Below are 14,261 nucleotides of genomic sequence, written 5' to 3' on the forward strand. Positions count from 1 at the left end.
TTCTTCAGAGCAACAGAATCAGGGTAGAAAACCAGTGAATCTGAATCTGTAAATCTGATAAACAGCAGTTTAATATTGCTATACATTTATATTAATAATAGACATAGTGATTAGAAAAAACTGACATTGTTCACACATGTCTTAAGGGAAGCTATGTTCTTCTTTTCTTCTTATCTTCCTTTCTTTCTTCTATCCATTAGTTTATATCGATACGGTCCAAAAATAAAGCTTATTTATGATACAAAAAAAAAAAAAAAAAAAAATATTTTATCCAGTTTTTAGTCAATTTAGAGAGTCATATAGGATAACTGGTCTGAAATTCTCTTAAAAATACAAAATCCCCCATTTTATTTCTAACTTATCTTTATTCACTTTTTAAACTATTGCATTTTGTATTTATTTGGTATTGAATCAGTTTATTCAATATTATTATTTATCCATTGATTTTATTTTCACATATCAGTGAGCAATGTTATTTGCAATTAGTGATCTTTTTCTTCTTTTCTTTTCAACGACTATACCACTTATTTCTGTTTTACATCTTATTTAATTTTCTAGAATTTTTAGAACAATCAAAAAGAATAATGGCATGATAGGTCTCCTTGTTTTAATTGTAATTTTAATTTTAAAGTCCTCTAGTGTTTTTCATTAAGTATGATAATTGCTTTCGTATTAAAAGTTTATGTTAAATAAGTATCTATCTCTTTCTAATTTATAAAATATTATAAGGAGTAGTTTTATAATATATTTGGTATTTAATAGAATTCTCATATGATTATTCTTGTTTACCATATTATTGTTATATATTCCTAGAATTCCTAATATTAAACTATTCTGAAATAGTATGTAGTGGGTGGTAGCATATCTTACATTGATGAATTAAATGTGTGCATGGAGTTTTTAGAACATTAGTATCTATATGCATGCATAAAATTGTTGATTTTGTTTTATTGTACTCTTAGTCCAGCTTGGCAATCATATAAATTAGAAAAATTTCACCAGTGTTTATGTATTAAATTTCTATAATGTGGAACTTCTTTTTCCTTAAAACATTGAAAGAAGTGACTGGTAAAACTATCTGGGCTTAGAACTTTTTCGGGAGTTAATTATTTGAAAGCATTTTTCATCTTTGCCATTACTATTGTTCTAATTTTTGTACTTTTTAGTAGAGATGGGGTTTCACCCTGTTAGCCAGGCTGGTCTTGAACTCCTGAGCTCAAGTGATCCACCTGCCACGGCCTCCCAAGGTGCTGGGATTACAGGGGTGAGCCACCGCATGTGGCCCTCATTCTTAATTTTATATGTTTGTGGTTTATCTTTTCCTTAAATACATTATCCAGCAATTTGCATGTTATTGTTTCACAGTCTGAAATAGGAGATTCAGTCTGGGTCAAAAGCAACTGTAAAGACCTCAACTGCCTGACTTCGCAGGTCTTCGTCCTAATATTCCTCTAGTCACATGGCGTATCTTCTTTCCATAAACTTGCTCCTTTCTGCTAGCTTCTTTAACCTTAACAAAAATTTCCTCTCCCTCAACTGTGTTTCATAGACTTCTACTTATTCATGGCATCCATTTGATCATAATCTTTAATGGTTCTTTCTCCAGCTCATGAATTTTCAATTCCTTCCCTGATGCAAACTGCCAGATTATCTCAGTATTTCCAGTTCAGAGTCAGGAAGTGGAAAATCTTACCAGCCCAGCTCATCCCTTCATCCCATGCCACATCATAGATCCCAAGAAGCTTAGGAAAGGATGAGAGCATAGGGCAAGTCAAGTGTCTGTCTCCAGGCCCACCATCTCCTTTTGGCCACCTCAACAACAGCTCAAAATTAACCCGTCGAATTATTGATCCACACCCCCATCTTGATTCTCTTCCCCATCTCTGCAATGTGCACCACCATCTGCCAAGTGTGCTACCATCATTTCCTCCCTTTCCCTCTTCACCCCATGCAAGCAATCTCATCCATCAACTCTCGTCAGTTCTTTCTCTAAGGTAGATCCTAAATCCATCTTCATTTCCATTAATACTACTTAATCCAGGATACTGCTGTTTCTTGTCTGGATTACTACAACAGCCTTCTAACAGCTTCCTAACCACTTGTTGCACTTTCCATTCTTTCCTTCATTCAATCCATATTCTACAAAGCAGAGGTAGTGATGATAAAATATAAATTCAGTCACACAGATCCCTCAAAATCCTTCAGTAGCTTCCTATTTCTCTTAGAATAAAATCTAGTCTTTTCCCACATCTGATACAGCTTCTGATGATCTGATTCTGGCTAATCTCTCAAACCTCATCTTGCAATATTCTCCACACACTCACAATGTCCCAGCCACATCAGCCTTGCTTCAGTGACTCAGGATCCCTGAAGCTCTTTTCTGCCTCAGGGCCTTTGCATATGCCTCTGCTTGCTTGGTGTTCCCCACACTCACAATGTTTCAGCCACACCAGCCTTGCTTCAGTGACTCAGGATCCCTAAAGCTCTTTTCTGCCTCAGGGCCTTTGCACATGCCTCTGCTTGCTTGGTGTTCCCCTGCTTTCTCACTTGCTTTAGGTCCCAGCTGAAATGTGATTTCCTCAGAGAGGACTTGGCCACCCTAAACCAAAGGGAATCTCCCTCAACTTGTGGCTCTTTATTTTACCCCCTTATGTCTTCATATTTTTGCCCTCCTCTTCTCTAAATTATTGGTGGGGGGGAAACTACAAAGAACACGAAAAAAGCAAAAGTCAAAAGAGGAGGCAAAAAAAAAAAAAACCTTAGCCATAAGAAAAAGGAGAAAAAGACAAGAAATTAAGATGAAATAGGCATGAAAGTATTAGCATTTATGAAAAATAAGTTCATAAAATTGTTAAATACACGTAAATGTTATACACCCCTAAAGCAAACATTCTTACTACTTATTTCTAACTCTTAATGATTTCTAACTTCATCTTCAAGATAAGTCATCTTTCTTTGAATTCCAGTAAGTACAATATTCACTAGTGTAAGAATTTACCAAAACGAAGGCTCAAAATGAGTTAGAAGCATTTGAAAAAGTCATTATGAGCTCCTAGAAGAGTCTAATGCTTCTTTTCTCATTGTAAGTTTGCATAGCAAGGATCTAAGACAAGTTTTAAAATAAAACAACCCTCTCTTAGGGCCATGGGTACATGAGGCATCATTTCTCCACAATAGCCTGGCCCTCTCGCCTCCCTTTGTCCTCTGCAATGCCTCTTTGTAAATCACAGGTGTTTGTGGGCATAAAGCCCATCAGAAGGGAGTTTATTGTGAAGAGTTCTTTCTTTGCCACTTGTTCTAAACCTGTTCAGAGAGTGCTCCATGCCTTAGACCAAATCTCCATAAAAATCAAGAAACAAGAAGTTTTCTGTACGCCTGTACAACAGCCACACTATGACATTAGTTTCGACAGCTCTGTGACCCTGTATTGTCCCAACTTTATTCACTAGTCTCTTTTTCTCTTTCTCTCTCCATTCCTTTTTTTAAGCCTTTATTGGCATTTTTTTATCTACTGTAAAATAAAGAGTACGAGGATGGCTGGGGTTTTTTTTTTAAGCACTCTATGTGGCAGATAAAAAAAAAAAAAACACTATCTGCAGTTACTGTAGTAATGGTTTCAAAAAACACCTGCAAATCAAAGAAAGACACCACGGCAGTGTCTTCAGATTTTTTTTTTCCTCTTCTTCTCTTAAAGTTCCTTTTGGCCATTATAAGTAGGCTCGGCAATGAATTTATGTGACAGCTATGAAGTTAGTATTAAAATTGTGAATAGTGCCTAGCAGTTTTCATGCCCTTAGTATAAGATCGCCTCAATTTGCCACACAGCGGTGAATAGGGTAAAGAAGGGAGGGGGTGTCGAATGAATGGGAGGAGGAGGTTATGTGAATGGGAGGGTTTCCCGGGAGGGGGCAGCACAGTTGTCACAGGGAGAAGAGTGATTTATTTTTGAAATTCCAGAAAGGAAGACCAAAAGAAGCTGCCTAAAAGATCCTGAAGTGCGGGGTGTGGGGGGATGTGAGATAAATAATATGTCTACACACATTTAGCAAGTGTCAAGGCCAGCTCTAGAAGTAGGGACAGGGTGGGGGTGGCCGTGGTAAATCCATTCCTCTGGTCTTCCAAGATTCAATATTAAATGCCAGCAGGGAGCAGATGTGGTCAGGGGCTGCAGAATAGGGGTAAGGAGGGCTGAAGGAGGGGTTAAGCGTTTATCTCAATGGAAATTAACCACTTGGGGGGAATTAGAAGAGAGCTGGAGCGGGCGGGGAAGGTTGGGGGGAGAAGCGGGACAGGGAGAGTGTCTCTCCGTGTAAAGAGAGGAACTTTCCTGGTGCGGAGATCTGGGGAGGGCGTTCAGTAAAATGAGGTGAGCAGGCCTGCAAAGAGCAAGGCGGGGCGTGCCCTCCACCGCCCCCCACCGCTCCGCCCGGCCCCTCCCCTTGCCCGGCCCCTCCCCCGCTCCCTCCTCCGCCCCCTCCCCCTTCCCGTATTAGCATGCGGGCGGCAGCGGGCGGCAGCGGGCGGCGGCGAGCCGCCGGGCGGGGAGGGCGGCGGTGGCATCGCCGCGCGGGGCGCATTGTGGGCCGCGCTCGCCTCCGCGGGGGACCATCTGCTCGCTGTCAATGCATCACCTGCTCGTCTGGGCCGTCGCCGGGGCAACGGGGGGCGGGGGATTAAGGAGCGTGTGTGCGTCTCGGTCCTGGCCGAGGCTGCGGGGTGGGGGTTGGGGCGGGGGCGGAGCGCTCCTTGGCCCCCCACCCCAGTGCCCCGAAACGGGTTGACGCGCTCAGGGGGCCGGCGACCACCGCGACGGGTTCCGCCGCTTGCCGCCGCTCCTTGGTCTTTGCTCCCGTACTGCCTCTTCTCACGGGTGCGGCTGGAGTCCCGGAGAGCAGCAGAGAGCAAAGGGTCCGGCCCTGCCTCACCCTGCCAGGGGGCGAGTCCCGCGCTCCCTGCGTCTACCTGGAGCTGCAGGGTCCCTGTCCGGGCGCGCCGCCCACAGCCTCCTCCGCGGGAGCTGGGGCACTCTGCTGGGTCCTGGGGACGCGACGCAGCGCGGTTCCAAGCGCCCCGCAGTCGCCGGGCAACCACAATGGGGCTGCCTTGCCGTGAGACCCTCCCCCGCGACTGCCTGCCACCAAAGTCACAGAAAACTTTCACACCTCTCTCATCTGACACTGTGGCCTGTGCACGACTCCAAGCACTAGGGAAGCCTTCGACATCAGAATATGAATGGCACCTGTTCTTCCGGGGGCGGGCAGGGGGGATCCCGATGTTTATCAAAACGGGTTGATTTTCCACGGAGGGGGTAGTTCTGGAGGTAGTAGTCCCCAGAAATCCTGAAACTCCCCCTTCCACCTACTCATCTGCCTGGAATTGTAAACCATTTTGAATAGAGGAGTAGTGCATCCCGGAATAATGCAGCCAACAGCAGGGGGCAGAGCAAGGCTGTAGATGGGGACAGTGGCCATTTGGGGACACTTTTAATCCAAAGTCATGCTATTTGGTTTAGAAACTTTTGAGAAATTTTACTCTCTGCTCTCCCCCATCTCTATCCCCACCTCCGACTGGTCAAGGACATTTAGCTGTGCCAACAAAGGTCGTTCTCATCTGCCTGAGGAGTCCACACACTTCAACAAAGGACTGGTTAACACCCCCTAATTCCTGCCCATAAGCTGTCCATAGGCTGCACAGAACCGAAGAGTTGTTAAGTCTTCATCACAACTCATAATATATATTTTTTCTGGGCTAGCTAATTACTGGACACTCTTCTGCAGAATCACAGGACCAGCAGAGAGTGGACATTCACACCTGAGTCCCAGGATGGACACTCCCCTACCCCACACACCCACATCTAAAATATTTCTAGCCAGGAAAAAAAAAAAAGCTTGTTTTTAAAGAGTTTGAGTCTTGTTAGATCTCATTCAAAGGTCTAGCAACTCTTGGGAAGCCAACAGCCTTTCTCTGACTTAACTTAGCAACTCAAACCCATTTTCTGCACTTATTTCTTTAAAAAAAAAAAGTAAGTTTGTACTATTGACCCTGTGTTCATCTTTTCCAGCTAAAATCTCGTGATCATCGAGTAAAATTTCTCTCATCCTTTTATAATTTCTAGATAGAAACACCATGAATCAGGCTAATTTTATTATTAAAATGCATTTTTTTAATTTGCTGTCACCACACAGAAAATGACAGTTCCACTAATGTATCACTTTCTTTTTATCATTCATATGCAAGAGCGAAAAGTTAACTATCAAAATATCTGTGGCTTTGACATAATAGATGAAAGGGAAAAGGTTTGTATGTATAAACTTGCTCCAAAGATAAAATTCTACCTACCGTTTTACTTTAATTATGACTTCCATAAATTAAAGTTGAGAGTTCTGAGAAGACATGCCCTTTAATCTACAAGGTACTCCTAAATACATAGAATCATGGCATGATTCCAACTTAGAGAAGGGATGAGCTGAGTCCAACCCTCCTATCTATAGGTAAGGTAGCGAGCCCCAAAATGGTAAGTGACTGGCCCAAGACTGTACTGCTAGTGGCTATGGATGCCCAGTGCTCTCTTAACCCCAACAATATCACAGAGGTGCAGCTTTGCACACCAAAAACACCTGAAAATGCCCTTTGTCTACTCTGTTACTATTCCTACAGCTGCTGGTTTCACTACAGAAATAAGAACTCTTCATCAAGTTCAGCAAATAATCCTTGAGTACCTATCACGTGTCAGGCAAAATAGACAAAAGATCCCCATCCCTGTAGAGCTCATTCTTTTGTGGTGCAAACAGATTTTAAAAGAAAGAAAAGGCTGGGCACAGTGGCTCATGCCTATAATCCCAACACTTTGGGAGGCTGAGGCAGGCGGATCACTAGGTCTGGAGATCGACACTATCCTGGCTAACACGGTGAAATCCCGTCTCTACTAAAAATAAAAATAAAAAAATTAGCCGGGCATGGTGGCACACACCCATAGTCCCAGGTACTCAGGAGGCTGAGGCAGGAGAATCGCTTGAACCTGGGAGGCAGAGGTTGCAGTGAGCCGAGACGGCACCACTTCACTTCAGCCTGGGTGACACAGCGAGACTCTGTCTCAAAAAAAAAAAAAAAAAAAAAAAAAAAAGAAGAAAGAGAGAAAATTAGTCATTTATTGAACATCTAATCAGCTACTATGAGAGGGAAAAATATATTCACAAAGATATGGATATCAATCTTAAAAAGAGAAGAGCACACATGAGAATCAGAGCAATGTAATCAACTAGAAAATAATATCAATATGACAAAGTATCGTGAAGTACAGAGAAGGCATCAGGTAATTTTGCCTGGGCATGTCGTAGAGAAGATGTCATAAATTTGGCTATATAATAGCAGTCCCTGGTACCTAAACAGGGTATGGCACATAGCAGATGCACAATAGATAGTTGTTGGATGAATGCATGAATGAACAAATGAATAATGCATTTTCCAAATAGTCAAAAGGAGGAAGATATTCCAGGCAAAGATATCACAGTATATGAAAATGTGGTACATATATACAATGGGATATTATTCAGACAAAAAAGGAAGAAAATCTCTCCACTTGTGACAATATGGATGAGCCTAGAGGACATTAGGTTAAATAAACCAGTCACAGAAGGACAAACACTGCATGATCTCACTTATATATGGAATATTAAAAAGTCTAGCTCAACCCAAATGCCCATCAATGATAGACTGGATAAAGAAAATGTGGTACGTATACACCATGGGATACTATGCAGCCATAAAAAGGAACAAGATCATGGCCTTTGCAGGTACATGGATGGAGCTGGAAGCCATTATCCTCAGCAAACTAACACTAGAACAGAAAACAGAAACACTGCATGTTCTCACTTATAATGGAAGCTGAACGATGAGAATACATGGACACAGGGAAGGAAACAACATGCACTGGGGCCTGTCAGGAGGTGGGGTGGGGGGAGGGAGGGCATTAGGAAAAATAGCTAATGCATGCTCGGCTTAATAACTAGGTGATGGGTTGATAGATGCAGCAAACCACCATGGCACACATTTACCTATGTAACAAACCTGCATGTCCTGCACATGTACCCCAGAACTGAAAATAAAAATAAATTACGAAAAAAAAGTCTTAACTCACACAAGCACAGAGTAGAATGGTAGTTGCTAGATGATGGGAGCGAGGAGGATGGGGAGTGAGGGAAATGGGGAGATGTTAGTCAAAGGGGATAAACCTTCAGTTACAAGATGAGCAAGTTCTGGTGATCTAATATACATCATGGTGACTAAAATTAATAGTGCTGTATTACATACTTGAAATATGCTAAGACAGTTCTCACCACCACACACCAAAAATGGTAATTATATGAGGTGATGGATGTCCTCATTAGCTTGTCATCATTTCACAATGTAGACATATATCAAATCATTACATTGTACACCTTAAATGTATAAAGTTTTTATTTGTCAATTATACCACACCAAATCTAGGGAAAATGTTTTTTAAGGAAAGATATCACAGTATGAACAAAGGTTGAGGGGCATCTGTATTTAAGGAGTGATGAGTGAGCCATGAACTGTGAGCAAAACAAAACAATGGAGAAGAAAAAGGAAGCTGGCACACTGGCTTGCAGGTATGTTGAGAAGGGATTTGACTACCATGCCAAGAATGTGGATTTTGTCCTGAGGACTAATAGTGTTAAACAGCAGCACACTTGTTTTAAGCAGAATCTTGTAAGAAACCCAAACAGGATAAAACTGATCCATATAGAGCTGTCCTAATAGAAGCAGGGATACGCCCCCTGCCCACAATCTCACCATCCAGTCATGGCTGGGGACTCTATACTGCCCTTTGAAATACTGTTTGAACATCAGTACAACTGGCAATGAGTCATCTTTGAACATTATCAGACATAAGAATGTGAGTTTGGAAGGAAAGGAGAAGTCAGAAAGAGCAGTTAGAATGCTATTGAAATTGTTCAAGCACAAAATAATAAGAACTTAAATTAGATCAGTAACATTCATAGTGAAATGGAAAATAAAGAGATTTTGAAAATAGAATCCTTAATATACAAGGTCTTCCTGCGTCAGAGAAAATAATTTTACCTCGGGTACATCTAAGTTTCGGTATCTTTTTAAATGATAATATATTACAAACTTCAGCCTTTTAACTGTTACTATGGCTAACACATTCTCACATTTGCAAAAGTTTATGAAAAAACACAAATTCCTTTGCAGCAAACTGCTTAAATGCTGGTTCATATGTCAGAGGATAGATTTTGGGATCCTAAGAGAAGCCAATGGAAGCTATAGAAAGATAGCAAAAAGTGAAGCATGTTTGAAAGATATCTAATACTCCTTTCATTTACTAACCAGGCATACCAATCTTTGAACAGCGATCAAAACCATCACAACCCTTTCCCTACACTCTCTCAAATGTAAGCATTCAAGCGTTTTTCTTAAAAGTCACATAAAATTATTCATTACCCACTTACAATTAGTTACAATTGCCCAGTAAAAGCCCCTCCTAGGTAGAAGGCTTGCGACTTAAGGAATCCATGACACTCCTGGATTGGGTAAAACAAAGATATGCTCACACAAATAAGCTAATAAGAGAGGCAGCAAAAGAGAACTGGGAAGCCAGAGAAATTCACATGATGAAGATACCTGGCATTTAGCCAAAAGTAAAAACTATAAATATTAATCAGATGAGAATCAGTGTCACTTTACTGCAAGAATGTTCTGTAATTAAAAGAGTGGGTATTGTGTTGTGCATGTTAGCACAATTGCCACCAATAATATTGGATGCCAGTAGCTCAGGAGTACTGGAAAGAGCACGGATTCCTAAGGATGTCACTTAGCAGAAAGTTTACTAAATATCAACTGTTTATGTCAAATTCAAGTGATACTGCAAAGTAAAAGAAGAAGAAATATCAGGGTTTCAAAATTGTGTTCCTGTCTTTAAAAGACAAGAAAAGGCAAGAAAAGAAACCTTCCTTGGACATCTTTTATAAGCCAGGCATTTGCTAGGCGCTTTCCAGACATAACGTCTTTGAATCCTTACCTCAATCCTGCAGAAAAGGTGTCATCATAATCACATTTCAAAGACGCAGCTATTCCAAAGTTGGCTTTGTCATCCAAGATGTGGCTGTGGTTGTGCATGTCTGAAGTGGAGCAGAGGTGACATGTCCTTGAAGTTGATAAAGTCACAAGACTGTGAGACTGCAATGCTTCCTGGATCATCCCTGTGGGCCGATGGGCCTTGGAGTGGATGAAAGGCGTGGGAGGGAGATACCAAAGCTCTCATTTGGGTAAATCAGCAGTAAACCTGCTCAGTGGTCAGGCAAAGGAGGTTTGGGCAACTTACTGGGAGTGTCAAAAAAAGGGGTGATAATTGAAGATCAGAGTAGCGATGGTTGGAAGAGGCAAAAGGAGACAAAAGTGTGCCATTCCCTTTCTTTCCTTGTTCCTAGACATAGGGATGAGAGAGGACGAACAGCCTCCACTACTGAAGGGTGCTACATGGTAAATATTCCCACTATGGTGGATTTCAAGCTCTCATGATGTTAGTGAGCACAGAGTTGGGAAAAGATGTGCACAGTCAGCTCTGACGACCCAGTGCCAGTTAGCGCCAGCACCCTATTGCCCTTTCCCATGTCATATTTTCCTGTCGCTTCTTCCCACCTGTTCTTGCTCAAAGATAAAGCTGTTAAGTTGTGCAGACTGTGTACATTGCGCAACTCTAGTGTTGCCATTTTCATCACAGCCATCATTGACGTATATAATTTAGTATGACAATTTTCCTTTAGGAAGCTGTGTAGAGCAAAGGAGACCTTTTCCTAATTTGCACAAAAGCACCATTTGGGTTGGTTTTCATGCTGCTCAAAGAGCACATACTGGAAGTCACAAGCCAAATTCAGCCCACAGGCATCTTTTATTTAACTCACACTGGGTTTTAAAAAAGACATTTTTTTAACTAGCTTGCCAACATTTAAAAGTCAGGAAACCAAAATCCAAATTACTAGATTATCTCGGAAAAATCAAAGCAAGCTGCACTACATTGAAAGCAATAACAAAGTACGTATGCCTAGATCAAGGTAGGCATTCAAAAGATGTCAGGATCCTTCAGCCCACCCTGGCTAATGTTTTGTACTCACCTTTTTTATCATTATATCCTGGAAGCCACGTCATCTGGACCCTATCTTCCTCTGTGTCTCCTCCCTTATCTTCTGTCAGTTTCTAGAACAATCTTTGCACCTCAGGGCTTTGCACTTGCCGATCTTCTTCCTGAAACACTCCACCCTCCACCCCCTTAACTGGTCCAACTCCCACTCATCCTTCCATTTCAGTTTAGATGCCATCTTCACCATCAGCTTTCAACAAGACTCCCAAATACCTCCAACTCATGCCATGCTCCATGGAGCAGTCAGAGTGATCTTTTTAAAAAATAAATCAGACCATGGCACAGCACAATTGTAATGAAATGCAAGCCCCTTCAGCTGGCCCTCAAGGAATGGTGTGGTTTGGACACTGTCCCCATCCCTCAGTCACACTGTTTCCCTATTTCCTTTACAAACACACCTCCCATGTGCCTGCCTTTGCTCTTGCCACTCCCTTTGCAGGAACACTCTTTCTCAGGTTTTCATAGAACCTACACCTTGGTAACATTCTGATCTTAGCACAAACCAGCTGCACATCCTCAGAGAAGCCTTTTCTACCCACCCATGTAAAACAGCAGCCCTGCCTGCTGCCAGCCTCACCTCAATGACTTTCCATCACATCCCTTGATTATGTATCCCAGATATACCCCAGATCTCCAAATCAGACTTCCTGGTGGTGGGGCCTGCCAATCTTTCCTTTTATTAAGCTACCCCTGGGGATTCTGATATGCAACCAATTTAGGAACCCCAAGTGTGTGGTATAATGGGAAAGGAAAGAACGATAGGCATGTTGAGGTGTGCTATGGTTCACGGCGAGTGTTTTGTTCCTCATGAGTTTTGGTAGTCCAATATTACAGTGATGGAGGATACTACAAACCCACTGTAATTTTGCAGCAATAAATTACTGTCGTTCCCTTGCTTGTTTATAAATGCCACCTGAAACCTCAATCAACAAAATTGTGGAGAATCTGTTAGAAACAGAGCCAAAAATTCCTCCAACTTCTTCGTAGAACAGTTAACGATCATACTAGTGAGAAGACTAAGTGAAGAATGGATAGCTAAAGGATTCGACAAATTAATAGGTTGAAGGAATACAGACATATTTTTTTAAGCCAGGAATCTGTGGGTGCTTACAGATCTTTGGGAAAATACCCACTGTCACCAAGAATTTTAAGATTAAAATATTTGGCGAAGGGAGGTACCAGGTCAGGAGGGCCCAGGGGCCAGGGCCACGGCTGGGAGCAGCTCCATTCTGGCGCCCCAGCTCCTCCAGGTCACAGTCCTCGCTCCGCCCCCCCGCCCCCTGCTTGCATGGCCCTGAGAGGCGTCTCTGTAGGGCTACTGAGCCCACAGACCCGGCCTGTGCGTTCTGCACAGGTGGGTCTCAAGACTGAGAAAGATGGGAGGACACAGAGCTGACCAGTCAAGTATAAGGACCCTGGTCGTCCTGTGCATCTGCAGCCCCTGCCCAACTGTCTGCCTGCCCCAGGTGGACTCTGTCCCAGAATCCAAGGGCTCCCTGAACAGGATGACAGCGTCATGCCCAGGGTCAGAAGCACTGAGGCACCTCGCATCCCGAGTGTAACTGGCAGGACCTGCTGGTGCTGCAGGAGCAGACGAGATCCTCATCAGGAACACCTTCCGCACTTACCACCAGCTGTGACTCATGCCTGGCATCCTGCTGGCCAATCGCATTGAAGTTTTTCCCGAGGAGGAGCATATTGCAGCTGCGGGAGCTGGGTGTACTAGGCCCCACCACCAAAGGATATGGCTGTTCTGGGGTCTCATGTGTGGCCTATGCACTTCTGCTCTGAAAGCTGGAGTGGGCCAGGCGCGGTGGCTCACGATTGTAATCCCAGCACTTTGGGAGGCCGAGGCGGGCGGATCAAGAGGTCAGCAGATGGAGGCCACGGCGAAACCCCGTCTCTACTAAAAATACAAAAAAATTAGCTGGGCGTAGTGGCGGGCGCCTGTAGTCCCAGCTACTCGGAGAGGCTGAGGCAGGAGAATGGCGGGAACCCGGGAGGCGGAGCTTGCAGTGAGCCGAGTTCGCGCCACTGCACTCCAGCCTGGGAGACAGAGCGAGACTCCGCCTCAAAAAAAAAAAAAAAAAAAAGCTGGAGTGGGTGGACAGTGGCTGCAGGTTGGCAATGAGTGTCTAGTCCTCCTCTAATCATGCACCCTATCTACACCTACATCAGTGAGGAGCAGTGGCAGAAGTATTAGGTTGGTGCAAAAGTAATTGTGCTTTTTGCCATTACTTTTAATGACAAAAACTGCAATTATGTTTGCGGCAACCTATACCTGCCCCCTGCTGGCCAAGGGGGAGGGAGCTCCTGCGCTACTTCAGGCTCATAGAGCCCAGCTGCAGGAGTGACCCCGGCAGCATGGAGATCAGAACCTGCCATAACCCCTGGAATAAGAGCTACACCCTCAGTGGGTCCACCCTGAACCAATGGGACCTGAATCACCACCAAGGTCCAGTGAGACCTAGGTCACCACCTCACCTGTGGCCAACCTGTTTGTAGTGTGGGCTGGAAGATGGCTACCTTCAGGGCTTCCTGTCGGAGAAGGGGATGTGGGGTCTCTTGACCTCCAAGATTGAGGACTAGTTCTCCCTGCGGGCCTCTGCCAAGGGCATGATCATCGTGGACAGCATGGAGGTGGAGGACGTGCTGCTCAGTGCAGGCAGCCTGGAGGGTCCCTTTGGCTGCCTGAACAACGCCAGATCTGGTGTCACGTGGGGCGTGCTTGGAGCTGCTGAGTCTTGTCTGCTCGTGGCCAGGCAGTATACCCTGCACAGGATCCAGTTTGGCGTGCTGTTGGTCAGGCACCAGCTGATTCAGAAGTCGGAGGACATGCTCACTGAGGTCACGCTTGGCCTTCACGCCTGCCTGCAGTACAGCCACTTGAAGAATCAGGGCAAGGCAGCCCCAGGACAGGTCTCTCTGCTAAAGAGGAATAACTATGAAAAAAGCCTGGACATTGCCTGCCAGGCCTGAGACATGCTGGGGGGATTGGGGTTTCTGATGACTATCATATGGTCCAGAACATCAGGAACTCAGAGGCCATGAAAACCTGTGAGGGTACATGTACACCCCGATC

The 14,261-nt window shown here is 44.0% G+C and overlaps 1 protein-coding gene and 1 long non-coding RNA gene across 5 annotated transcripts in view; one reads left to right on the plus strand and one right to left on the minus strand.

The window, feature by feature from the left end:
* The window catches only part of C10H12orf42 (chromosome 10 C12orf42 homolog), a 190,280-nt gene extending 185,217 nt beyond the window's left edge, over positions 1-5,063 (minus strand). The window contains exon 1 of one of the 4 annotated variants that reach the window (XM_030821931.1): positions 4,828-5,063. The gene's annotated coding sequence lies outside the window, so the exon portion shown is untranslated. The remainder of the gene's footprint in view (positions 1-4,827) is intronic. The other 3 variants (XM_030821933.1, XM_030821930.1, XM_030821932.1) reach the window with 3 other exon arrangements.
* A 37-nt stretch (positions 5,064-5,100) lies between these two features.
* LOC115837081 lies at positions 5,101-6,755 on the plus strand. Its single transcript, XR_004032123.1, has 3 exons — positions 5,101-5,320; positions 6,238-6,296; positions 6,658-6,755. It is a non-coding gene; the product is annotated as an uncharacterized LOC115837081 (long non-coding RNA).
* The last annotated feature ends 7,506 nt before the right edge of the window (positions 6,756-14,261 follow it).

The sequence above is a fragment of the Nomascus leucogenys genome, chromosome 10 (genome assembly GCF_006542625.1).
Source record: "Nomascus leucogenys isolate Asia chromosome 10, Asia_NLE_v1, whole genome shotgun sequence".
NCBI lineage: Eukaryota > Metazoa > Chordata > Mammalia > Primates > Hylobatidae > Nomascus > Nomascus leucogenys.